This window comes from Macrosteles quadrilineatus, unplaced genomic scaffold (genome assembly GCF_028750875.1).
Source record: "Macrosteles quadrilineatus isolate MER2022 unplaced genomic scaffold, UCM_ALF_1.0 Scaffold_2__2_contigs__length_208266976, whole genome shotgun sequence".
Classification (NCBI taxonomy): Eukaryota; Metazoa; Arthropoda; class Insecta; order Hemiptera; family Cicadellidae; genus Macrosteles; species Macrosteles quadrilineatus.
In genome coordinates, this window is record NW_026542595.1 from 157131253 (window position 1) to 157143500 (window position 12248).

Here is a 12248-nt window from a genome sequence, read left to right on the forward strand (position 1 = left end):
GGCGGTCTATCAAAGCATTCAATGGACAATGAGAAATGATTAATTAACTATTAATCTGGCTTATTGGATCGCCCACTGTAATGGTTTTAATTTGATCTTCATTTGAATTGGTCCCAAATATCTATGACACAAGCACGAATGAGAGAGTTTGCATTCTGTGTACAACAATGTAATCAAACATATTTTACACATCAAGATTGTTTTTAAGTGGTCGTTTGAAATGACTTTGGAAAAAACAACTTAGACGAGTCGAGCCGGCTCTAAGTATTAGTAAATGCCGATTTCTAGCCTATAAAACCATTTACGAGTGTAATTTACTGGACCCCAAAGTGCAGTGACAATAAAATATAATACAATAAATAAATAAGCAATACAATAAATAAGCTATACTAGCATCAAAATTGAAAACAAAAAATGTTAAAAACAAAAAAGACAAAACAGAACCATTAACTTAATGATCAAACTTATAGCTTTTATAGTGAACTACAGCTGGTGTGTTTTTACGTCAGTGGCATTTTTTACGTTTTGAAAGGGAACGGTCCAAACCCTGGTCATGTTACTATCTAATGTCAACCTTTTTGTTAGATAGCATCATTAATTCATAGCCCAATGACAAATGGGTATGAATTAATGTATATGTCCTACAAGTTAGTATTGTTTTTAAAATAAGTCCTGTGCGTGTGCCTATTTTCTACAATAAATTCGAGAAACAGTACCACGGATTTTAAAATCAGGAAGCTAAGTTACGATTGGCTTTAATTAAACTCTAGTATTACCGGTACGTTCGATTTCTAGAATAGTTTTATACAAATAGACGACACTCAGTCACACAAATGACTATGTGACTCATACAATGACGCGACGTGTCGTCAACAGCGACCGCCTTGAGGCTTGAGGAAGAAACGCGTTCAGTTCGAGACACGTAGCCTACATTACACCATGTATTATATAGTCAATGATTACACTCAGGTTACACCAACGAGCACATAATATAAATAATATAATAAATAATAATATAATAATAATAATATAATAAATAATAATATAAATTTATATTATGTGCTCGTTGGGTTACACTGGTTTGAGACGATCCACGTTCGACCGCTTACTTATTTCGATGTCTTCCATCAGCGATCTCACGACTGAGATCATCAACTGTCAACAAGTTGCGTTAGTCAAAGCAGAATTCACACATATTTATAGGCATAGGCATACCATAAGTTTTTCAAGTATACAATTAAACAAAATTATTTGTAAAGTTAACGCCCATGTATGGTTTTGAATGCTAATATAATAAAGAATATTTTTATGTTTGCCAAAATAAAACATCAATGCATTACCGTTTTAAACAGTTTATCTGAATTAAAAAAAGTCAATATATTTAAAGTCAATTTGATTATCAAAAGCTATTTTGTATGTAGCTAATTTTAAGTGAATGGCTTTTGAATCATAAAATAGAAATACTGTATAAATATAGTAGGCTAAGCAAAAGATAACTCATGAAGCAGAGTTTAATAGCTGGTGCCAACTATATGTGTGTAATTGTTATCGTTTTTGTTTTGTTCTGTTTTTTTTTTATGTTTTTTTTTTTTTTTTTTAGGAAATACAGCTTATGAAATCTTTTTGGAAAACTCGTACCTGCAGTAAAAAAATATGGAGGTTTTGATCACCACCACCATTCCTGTATAAAAAAAGTATATTATAGCATATTATATGCAATTTAAATATGTTACTGTATTTTTATCATTTTTCAAATAAGCTTAGCAACAAATAAACTCTTGAAACAAAACATAGCGAGTATAAATTTTAAAATATACAATGCTAAATAAAATATAGTGAAAGCATTAACTACAATCACAACCTTGTCTTGGTTTTCTAGTGCTACATCGTCACCACACAGTATCGATTGCCCATCATATGACACCTGACACGTTATGGGGGTCCATTGTCAGTGTCAGTTTGCCCATCGCCGGAAACCCCAATTTGAGTCTAGGCTCAGCGCCCAGCAGCAGCGCGGCCTAATCTGTTTTTATGACTCGGGTCGGCGCCAGATCCACCCCCGTCTTTATGAAACCGACATCCATTTTATTCCCCTCACGAATACAACTTTCCTCATCCGAGCCCGTCTTTTCCTCGGTTCGCCCAGTTTTCATACTTTTTCATTAGTAGGGTGTCCATATTGATTTTGACTATCTGGATCTTATCTTACCGACCCTCCTGTAGAGCTTCACCAAATAGAGAGGACCTATTTCTTTCAGTTGTCGGGATAATTAGTTTAAAGTTTCAGTTAAAAAACAATGTGAACAGCTAAATCCAAGCGACAAAAAAATCATTAAAATACCCTTGTCATTATAGAGTGGTTTACTTTTACTTAAAAAAATTCGTTGTATGTTTTGTATCTGGAGGAATTATATATCGAGGAAGAAATCGGGGCATTCCCCTAGACATTTTACTAGATAACTGCAAATGCAATTGAATATTTTACTCGCTTAAGCATTTACAGTAATGAAAACACTGCATGAAATTACTTTAACTGTAACACACGCCATGTCGAGTATATAACAAGCATGCATGGCTGATTACTTGAACATGTTATCTTATAACAGACACTGCCATGAGCATTCCTGAATACTCTGGCAGAGAAGGTGTTTATACGTTACAACCATCTTGTATGTTGATTAATGTATACAAAAGTGTTAAAATCATACAAAAATGTATTTTATTCCAATTGCGTTCAACTATGTGTTTACTCGTTAAATACAAAAAGAAACACTTGTTTTCACAGACATTTGTTGAAACGAAAAGCTAAAATATATTCGCACTTTGAGGCATTGTAACCAACTACTGTATTTTAAATTACAAGTATTATGCATACAGCACTCTTTTATGGAATAGCAATTGGAGTCGAGCTCAAAATGTGCTATTGGGCGATTATTATAGGCTACAAGGAAGGTATGTAATTTGATGGATCGAAACTCGACCCAGTTGCCGGCGGTCGTCAAGTAAATGATTTGTGATCCTGATTAAGGAATCAGCCTTTCGTAACCAGCAATAAAGCTATGTATAAGATATGTGGCTGGTCTAATATGTATAGAATACTTTTACTTAATACTTTCTCATTAATGGCGACCATAGAAAGTAGGTATTTTAAGCCAAGTATGAATGGAGATGAGTGTAGGATGAGTGGCGCGATCTTGTACTGTAGTCTTGTTAGTGACCAAGGCCGACAAATTTTTTAGTTAGAGCTTAGAACTTCTGTCATTCAGTCTAGGGTGATGGAGCCAAATATTAATAGCTTTTTAGCTGATGGACAGCTCTAACTTAAAACCCGTATAAATTGTTATTTCAAAAAATGTTAATACTTGATATACATTAATTTATCATCAACTCAAATAAAAATTAAATGTCACCTATTCTTCTTCTCTTGTTTTAATATATTTGCATTTATTGTCTATAACCAACAAAACTAGAAAAAACCATGATCATACTGTAGTTTTAATTTACTCATTGTCCAACTCACGAACATTCTACAAAACTGTGACAAAATGCAGCTAGCATTCTGTAAAACTTTCAAGGAATACAGGAAGACACTCAGCGCTGAACAAAGCTACTTATTAGTAGGCTATTCCGCGACCGGATGCCCAACACCTGGCGATACCGACAAAGTAGTATCAGCGTGGACTTCCTGGAATCACCGTCGATGACACTGGCAGAAGCCTTGTCAAGTCGCCGTCTAGCATAGCTGGGTGCAACAAAGCCTGCATCGCAAGTGAGCATGCCAAAAACAATTGTTTGATTGACGCCGCCTCCTTAACTGGCAACGACATTAGTATGAGATGGAAGTAGTGGAACCTATTTGGAATTATAAATTTCTACTTTGAAGATTGACATATAAAAGGTGTCCTATATGACGAACGCCACAAAAATAATGTCAAACCTTGGTTGGTGCCTCACTATTCGTATTTGTATCTCCCCGCGCTCGTTTGAGGTTGTACATCTTTCACCGCATATAATCCATACACAACAGAAAGATACAGCCACTTATTTTCTTAATTTTATAAAAATTTTTAAGATATGATGATTTTGGAAGCTCAACGCTACAAGTACTGTTGTTATACCAGTTTTATTGTATCCAGCGACGGTGTACTGGTATTGATAACAAATGTGAGGGTTAAACTATTTCAAATGCTATCCAATTAGACGACATGAGATCAATGTCAAGAGGTCACAACGTAGATAAGCTTAAATCAGTCTCGCGACACATGTTATACCGGATATAATTGGATTATATTTATATCAAATCTAAATTTAGGTTTATTCGTGCGAAACTATGGCGTTACGATATTTATTTATAGAGAAATAGTGAGCCGATACATTGCGAGATAATAGTTTTTAGTATTTATTTAGTTTTTAGAGTTTACTCATTTATAGTATTGTAAGTAGACCATTTACTTCTTTGAACTAAAGTTGTGTTCACATTTAACCACAAGACTAACTGGGTGTGAACATATAGTACAACAAGCTCATTGTCAGACAATATTTTTGGGATCTGTTTGTCGAGTAGTTTGATGAACCTCGACATTTTCTTTGACTTTAACTTGAGTTCACAGTCACCTTGTGTAAAACATGGGTACATACAGCATTGATTGATTGTGTAAAAAATAATATCCTTAACTGCTCTAATGCACCATTGACAAAACAAATACTTTTTGTTAAGTCCATCCACAGATTTCCTCACATAATATCAACAAATTTCTCGCCGGAATCATAAATAACAGTTTACTCATAAAGCTATATTAACAATATTAACTATATTAACAATACTTTACATTGCCACGATACACTCAGCACATTCTTCACAGGGCGAAGTAATCTGCTTTCTTTCCTAGTCAAATCGATCACCCACCGCCATGTAATACACTAGTATGGCTGCGGCCTTCCTCCCCCTGGGAACCGCCACTTGTTGGTGCTTATTCTTCTTCTGCTCTGTTTGTGTTTTCCATTTACGCATGCACGTGTCAAGTTTTCCCCGATTTTCAATTTTTCCACACGCGGTTCTGTCGCCAAGAAGGTTTAGGGTGATCAGTTCTCATACGTCAGCCTTGTGGCTGCGGTATATCAAAGAGTATCAGTAAATCGTGTAGGGTAAACACTAAGTAGTCATTAAAACGTTTACACTTTTACACAATAACACGAATTTTTTTTATGTAATTTCACAACTTATTTAGGTAGCAAAACCTTAATCAGCAATATAATGGAAAGTCTTCGACTTAAACACGCGGGCCAAAATTTCAAGACATATCACTACAGCAATTTCATGATTAAATATTTTAAAGATATCTATTTAAGAATGTGGAGCAAGTTATATTGCATGAATTAACTAATTATTTCATTAGATGTTGGATCCAAAGAATGTGTTTTCTTAAATAAATTAGAAACCAATTATACTATTAACAAATACAGGGGTCAACTCTGGACCCTGCAAGAAAGCATGTCATTGTTGTTTCTCTAACAAAAACATAACAATTTTATACACCCTCACAAAAAACAAGAATGATCGCTTCATAGACATCAAAGCACATATTCTAAATGAAATATTCTACATATTGTTGAGAATATTTATATTAGCTTTTTTAAATTTATGTACTACACGAAATCCTCCACACACTACTGGTAGCGATTCCACCACTCTTCATCCCATAATTCAGTTTTGCAATACTCTATACCCCTGAGAAACTCCGGCTGCTTACACAGCATACACCAGGCTTTGTCACTACATCACCCCCTACCACAGCAAGCCTACAAGGGGGATGGAGATGCCTTGTGTGGTTTCTAATGAAATCATCCTTCAGTCTTATTGCGGGGGAGGGATTTATTTGGTTAATAATTACCGATGGGGCGATCGTATGGAAACGTTTAATGGCTCAAGACTTTGGCAGTTTAATCGTGGCCGCGGGTGAATTTGTCTTTGGGGACGGCGAAATCAGAGGGATCTTTCGCGTCAGTGGAAAAATAAGGGCGGCTTATTGCCGCTCTTTCGTCTGATTGTATTGTCTGGAGACGGAACTCTGGTAATTGAGCAGATTGATTGTGGCATCGGTTTGTAACGAAGAAAACAGCTAATTACTCTGCTTACTGTAACTAATGTGAAACTTAAGTTGTAATTCAAGGGTGATTGCGTAAATTATGTGTCACGCATATAAAAATATTAAAAAACAGTAGGATCTAGAAATTCATCCATACTTGTTGTTGTTTTCCAGGGTTGAACATTTTCCTTCCTTGTATTCTAGCTTGAAGGTGGGCTGCGACACAATCTATTTCAATTCAATCCCGGGCCCTCTACGTACTAACAAAATTATTAAGTTATATTACTTTAATTTAAATTTATTATATAACTAAATGACAATCTCTCTTCGACAATAAAAAAAATTTATTGCAGATAATTTGATTTAAACGCATTGATAAAATCAATGAATGAATGTATTAATACAAAGCGGAATAAAAAGCTGTAAGGGAAAGATGTGTTTTTCAGTAAACAAAGTACAGGGTATTTTGCAGAAGAACACACCTCTCTTAAAACTCTATGCAAGTATGTCTATGATCAATAAATAACTAGCCTAACGCATTTCTACTGCTTAATTTGTCTTTTTTGAAAATTCCTATTTTATATGTAATTTTGCCCCATTTTCAGACATATTAGGTTTACTAAATGGTTTTATCAAAATAAACCTCGTAGGCAATGTTGTTTAACCAACATCGTTACACATCAATTTACACTTCTTTAAGCGTATACATTTTTCAAAATATAACGATCTTCAGCAATAGATCTTAAATCAAATTGATGTAGATAGTTTCCAAAATGATTAGTCGAGTTTTTAAGATAATTAGAGTTCTTCAAGTTTTCTCTACTCCTAATCCCTCCTCTCAAATTCTCGTATACTTGTATGGTGGAATGCGGCAATTCCCTATTTGCATGTTCTCCACAACACCGTACTGACCATCGCTGCGGTCTGCATCCCTGGAGTAAACATGCGCCAATTGAATAATAAATTACGCGGGAAACGGAAACCAGGAATTACCCGAGGTGGCGGGAAACTTATTGTTGCCAGGGCGAACACGCTATTGGCGAGCCTGCGAGTACTGTGAAGGAATTATACATTAATTAGTGGGTGTAACTGGAACAATTGTATTGTACTTGAATTTTTTAAATGGATACTTTTGAACTTAATTTTATCGATCTAGGAAGAATTTTAAAAGTCAATGAAGAATTTTGGAAGAACTTAAGAGAAGTCCGGATACTGTGATCATTATTGTCGGTCTAACATTCAAATTTAAGACTACAAACCTATAACAAAATCGTGTTTTATAAAACCTTATGCATGAATCTTAAAGGTGTGGTAAAATACTATTACACAACATTAGTTAGCATTAAATATACGAGTCAATTATATATCAAAATTATAGATGTTCCAGTGAGACCAAATTTTTAATTTTGAATGTTAGAATTTTAAAATCAATTGAGAATAATTTTGCTAACACGCATTAATATGAAGATCATTGATGATTGATTATTGATGTGAATGAAACGCCAAAAATGAAAAAGGTCAGTTCATAAACGGAGCTTAAACCATTAGGATGAATTTTGGATCAAATGCTTAGTTTAGATGAATATTTTAAAATAATTTTCCTATACATATTTAACTGTTTATCTGTATCTCAATTTGATGATAGCATGTATTTATGAGGGTCTCTAATAATATCGTGCCAAATATCAATAAAATTTACACGGACAATACCAAATTGCAAATGGTATGGATCAAATAGATCGTCTTATAAGGCATATGGCCCCGATACGTATCATAACTAGAAAGCTTGGACCGAAATATAATTTCTAAAAACACATATTTCATTTTGATAAATATCAATCTAAAACCACAACAAAATGGTTCTTTGTTTTCCACATTTTAAACAGCGAGTGTCCCATTATCGGTCTCAGGACAGACATCATCAATCACCCTAAACATCCTGCTGCAGCAACCCTGGAGCGTCAGTCACATGGTAATTAAATCTGAGGTCACGTGATCATATCAGCTGAGGCCTATAACTCACAGTGACACAATCAGCTGATAGCCGCCCACCTGTAGCTGACGAGGACAACGGCCAAAACCCTACGTTCACCGTCAGGACGTTGCCCTGCAGGACCTAGACAATAACTTGTCATCTCTCGGTGCATTGAGGATTAGCAGGTATTTCAGGGGTTTCAGACTTTCCTCGTTTTGTTTTAAAATGGCAACACTACCTGTGTAAAACGTACCGGTATTCATTGGGTTGTATTCTATTGCTAGGCTAGAGTTTAGCGTATCAGACTTCGTATAACACCTTATTTAAAACACGCGTCTTTTGGCAAACTACACGATAGGGAATTATTTTCACACTCAAAAAATACTATCGAAACTTGATTATTACAGGAAGAAAATTCTTTCGCCGATACTCGTCATTGCCGCTCGAGAACTGTAGATGGCCGCACTCACCTCACCCGGCAATGATTAACCATAACTAACACAAGATTTTAAACTGTTAGGTTTTTTAAAATACCATTTTGTCATGTTTGCTTTTTAAGGTTAGGCCTTATGTCATTAGCTCACCGGTTGTGATTAGTGTAGAAACGACAACTAGTCTATGTAAAATCAGCTGATCAACGGCCGAGAACGATCTATTCCCACTCTAGATCGTAAATTAGCTAGTTTGCATTTTATTTACAGGTGTGGTAATGTGACTTGGGAGCAGAATGTTTTAAACTATCCATCTTAAGTAGAGTTGATTCATTATAATCAACTCCAGTTAATTTAGTGTGAATATTTTATGAGTTAAAATCCTAAAAAATTACGTAGCATATTTTTACACCGAAAGACCACCGATGTAAACATATTTTACGTTTTATTGTTATACTTTAGAGGTAATGAAATCAGGTTACCATAAAATTAATTGTTTATTTCACATAGGCCTATATAAAATTTCCACGATTTATACCAGTAATTTTAATTCGTTTCCGACATCCGACGAAATCGACAGGTAAAATGTAGTAAGTACTGTAAAACAGGTTAAAACAGAGTAGGCCTATATATAACTTATCTACTTTAAGGACTTTTAAATAAGAAAGGCCTCTAAATAAAGACTTACAAAAACCCAATAATATAAAAAAAAATTTATCCAACCGAAACCCCTATCAAAATCGAGACAGTATTGCAGTTGGAGATGTACAAATTATCGTCCACGAAAACAATGAGAGATTGTTTTGAAAATGGTCTTGAATTAAAAGCTGCTTCGTTCAAAAAAGAAAGCAAGGACTAGCTGAGCACAAAGTGACACACAAACTAAAACTCAAGTTTACAGAGCCGATTACAGTTTACATGGTCTGTAAAGCTATTTCCATCCCGCTCAATGCACTTCTACTTGATATTCAAGGTCGCTTGGTACTGCATTGCCGATGCACTACGTTCTAAATCAGCTGAGTTGCATATCCTGGTTTTTACCTAGAAGAGTGTCAAAACATTTATTTAACAACTGCCTACAGGTATTTTTGTCTTTAATATAATTCGGTACAGGTTAGTACATTACAGCCTACTTAACCCAGTTAAAAAAGTAAAAAAATATCTATCGACCTGAAACGTTATAAATTAAACGCGTTAATTTAATTAGCCGCGTTTAACATCCAGAACCTCAGTGAATGTGAAACGTTTAAATCTAGCCTGTAGCTATTTCTGTATTCCAACTTTCTAAGTTTTCTGATTATTTATGTAACCAAACCAACAAAACATTGCTGACAATATTGATATACCTAGGTAAAGAATAAGTTCAGAATCAAACTTTATTTATCAATTTATCCGCTTTAAGAGTTGAATTAAACTCACTTGAAGATGGTATAACAAAGGCTATCTGAACTAAATCCTAAATGTTAATAGGCCTACATTTTAGAAACTGGTAAAACACACATAAGTTTACACGAAATTAATGTAACTTAAAATCTGTGGTTACGACATTCACTATCTTCAAAAACGAAAACTGAAATACATTATAAACAAACCAACAATGCATCGAAGTTATCACAACAATAAACACAACAGTGAACTGAACTTGTAACTAAAGTAGGACACTTCTCAACTAACTGTAATCGTCGAAAGTAGTTACGAAACAAGTTGCTCAATTTGTTAGTCATATATTTTCACTCTCAACGCCACCAAAAGATTCAAACTTTACAACAATTAATGAATTCTTACCTGATAAATAAGTGAAGAGTACAATCACTCCTAACACTCGTCGACTGCCGCCCATTGTTGTCCTGTTTACAAACACTTTAGAAAGTTTTCGTACCACTCCCAATGCCACAAACTCCGGTTAACTCACGCACAAGTTAGTTTATCCATACATACGCGCGCTAGGATGAATCACAGTTCGTAATAATTTGGGAAAATATCGTCAACTTCAATATCGTCAGTTCAGACTATTACGCTACGTGTGACACCACAGTGAAGTTCTGACGAAGACTGAAGCGCGAGCGTCGCGCGCTCCTAGCGGCGGCGCGGAGAAATAGATCCTCGACTCGTCGACTGGTGGGGAGACGACGGATAAAACGCGTATTTAACTTGACAACAATGTAAATCGTGTGTTTAATAACTACACAACAACATAATATATGGTTGGACAACAATCGGGAAAGGGCATTCGGAACTGGTGGTTTAGAAAACGTGTAAATAAATTGAGTTTTTCTGTTACAACAATGGCAACACTGGATACACAACGTCCTCCCGCCGAGTGACAACCTGTTTTGTTTTCGCTCTCACTCCCACACCGATGGCGGCACAGTCAAGGTCATTATTGTCAGCTGCAACACAGGTTGAACTCTCTAGAAGCGCCAGTTCAAATTAAAACCGAACCTGCATTGCAAACTTGTAAAGCCGTTGTGCGCAAATCGGGTCGCCGAAATTCCCTCTATTAGCATTTTAATCGAAACGCGATCAAGAGTAATTTTCATGTTAATTCCATCTGACTGTGAGCATAATTTAAAACGAGAAAATTGTGCGATGTTTGTCTAGAAAATTCTGGTTCCTGTCCCTAGTTATTTCATGTTATTTGCTAATGGGTGAAATAAATCTTAATTGTATGATTTGTAATTTTTACAGGCAATCGATCGAAAGTGTTTTTAATACTTTTTAAGAAGTATTAGTTTATCTTAGCTACTTTTCAACATTACAAAACTATTGTTTAGAATGGTATTATTATGTAATTATTTTAAATACTTTTAAAAGGATTATTGTTGTCTTACTATTATTGTTGGATTATTGTCGCAAACCTTCGCCTTCAAAAAACGTTCTATACTTCTAAAATTTGTAAAATTTACCTGATTTTGAGGGTTTTTTTATTGAACAAGCATGCCAGCTAGTCACATCTTTACAAAATTCTTGTTCAATAAAAAAAGGCAAAAATCCGATAAATTCTTAAAATTTTAGAAGTATAGAACGTTTTTTAAAGGCGAAGGAGTGCAATTTACGGAAAATGCTTAAGAGTGTTTTGTAGAAAATTTAATTCCTGACTTATGACATGATTTTTTAATTAACATTATGTAGTTAAGGTCTCACTAAAACGATTTTTAATATTGTATTCCTAGTCGACAACTGATTTGAAACAAGGAAACCTCAAATTCCAAATTGAATGCTTAAATATTGTTTTCCAGTTAGGACAAAATACATTTTTTTGGAATTCAAGCAGAAAACTGTTGATAATTCATTAGTCTTGACATGCTAAGTCCTTGTCCTTATACAATGGATCATTCCAAGTCAAGCTTAAGAAAGGGAATGTATGTGCAAGTTATGAATTTTTTTCAGTAACTTGATAGTTGTTACTATATAAACTACATCATGAACACTACAACAACATCCTCGCCAAGTATTCGCTCAGGTGTAGCGATACTGTGCATTGATACCCGCCAAAACTAACATCGGGTCTGTCACACCTTTGATAAGATAACACCGTTGTGATAACACCTATCACTGAAACCGGTGTTATCACTAAGTGACCGAGTTTTCAATTAAAAAGTTGATGTTCACAGATTTTTTGATAACACGCAGCGGTCGGATATTAGGTTTGTCAAAAGTAAATTGTTTCGGTTTTCTGCATGTTCTGTGTGTTGGGTATGTTAACATGCAATTTTAAGTCCCGAAGAGCTTTCTGTATGTTAATTAACATATGTA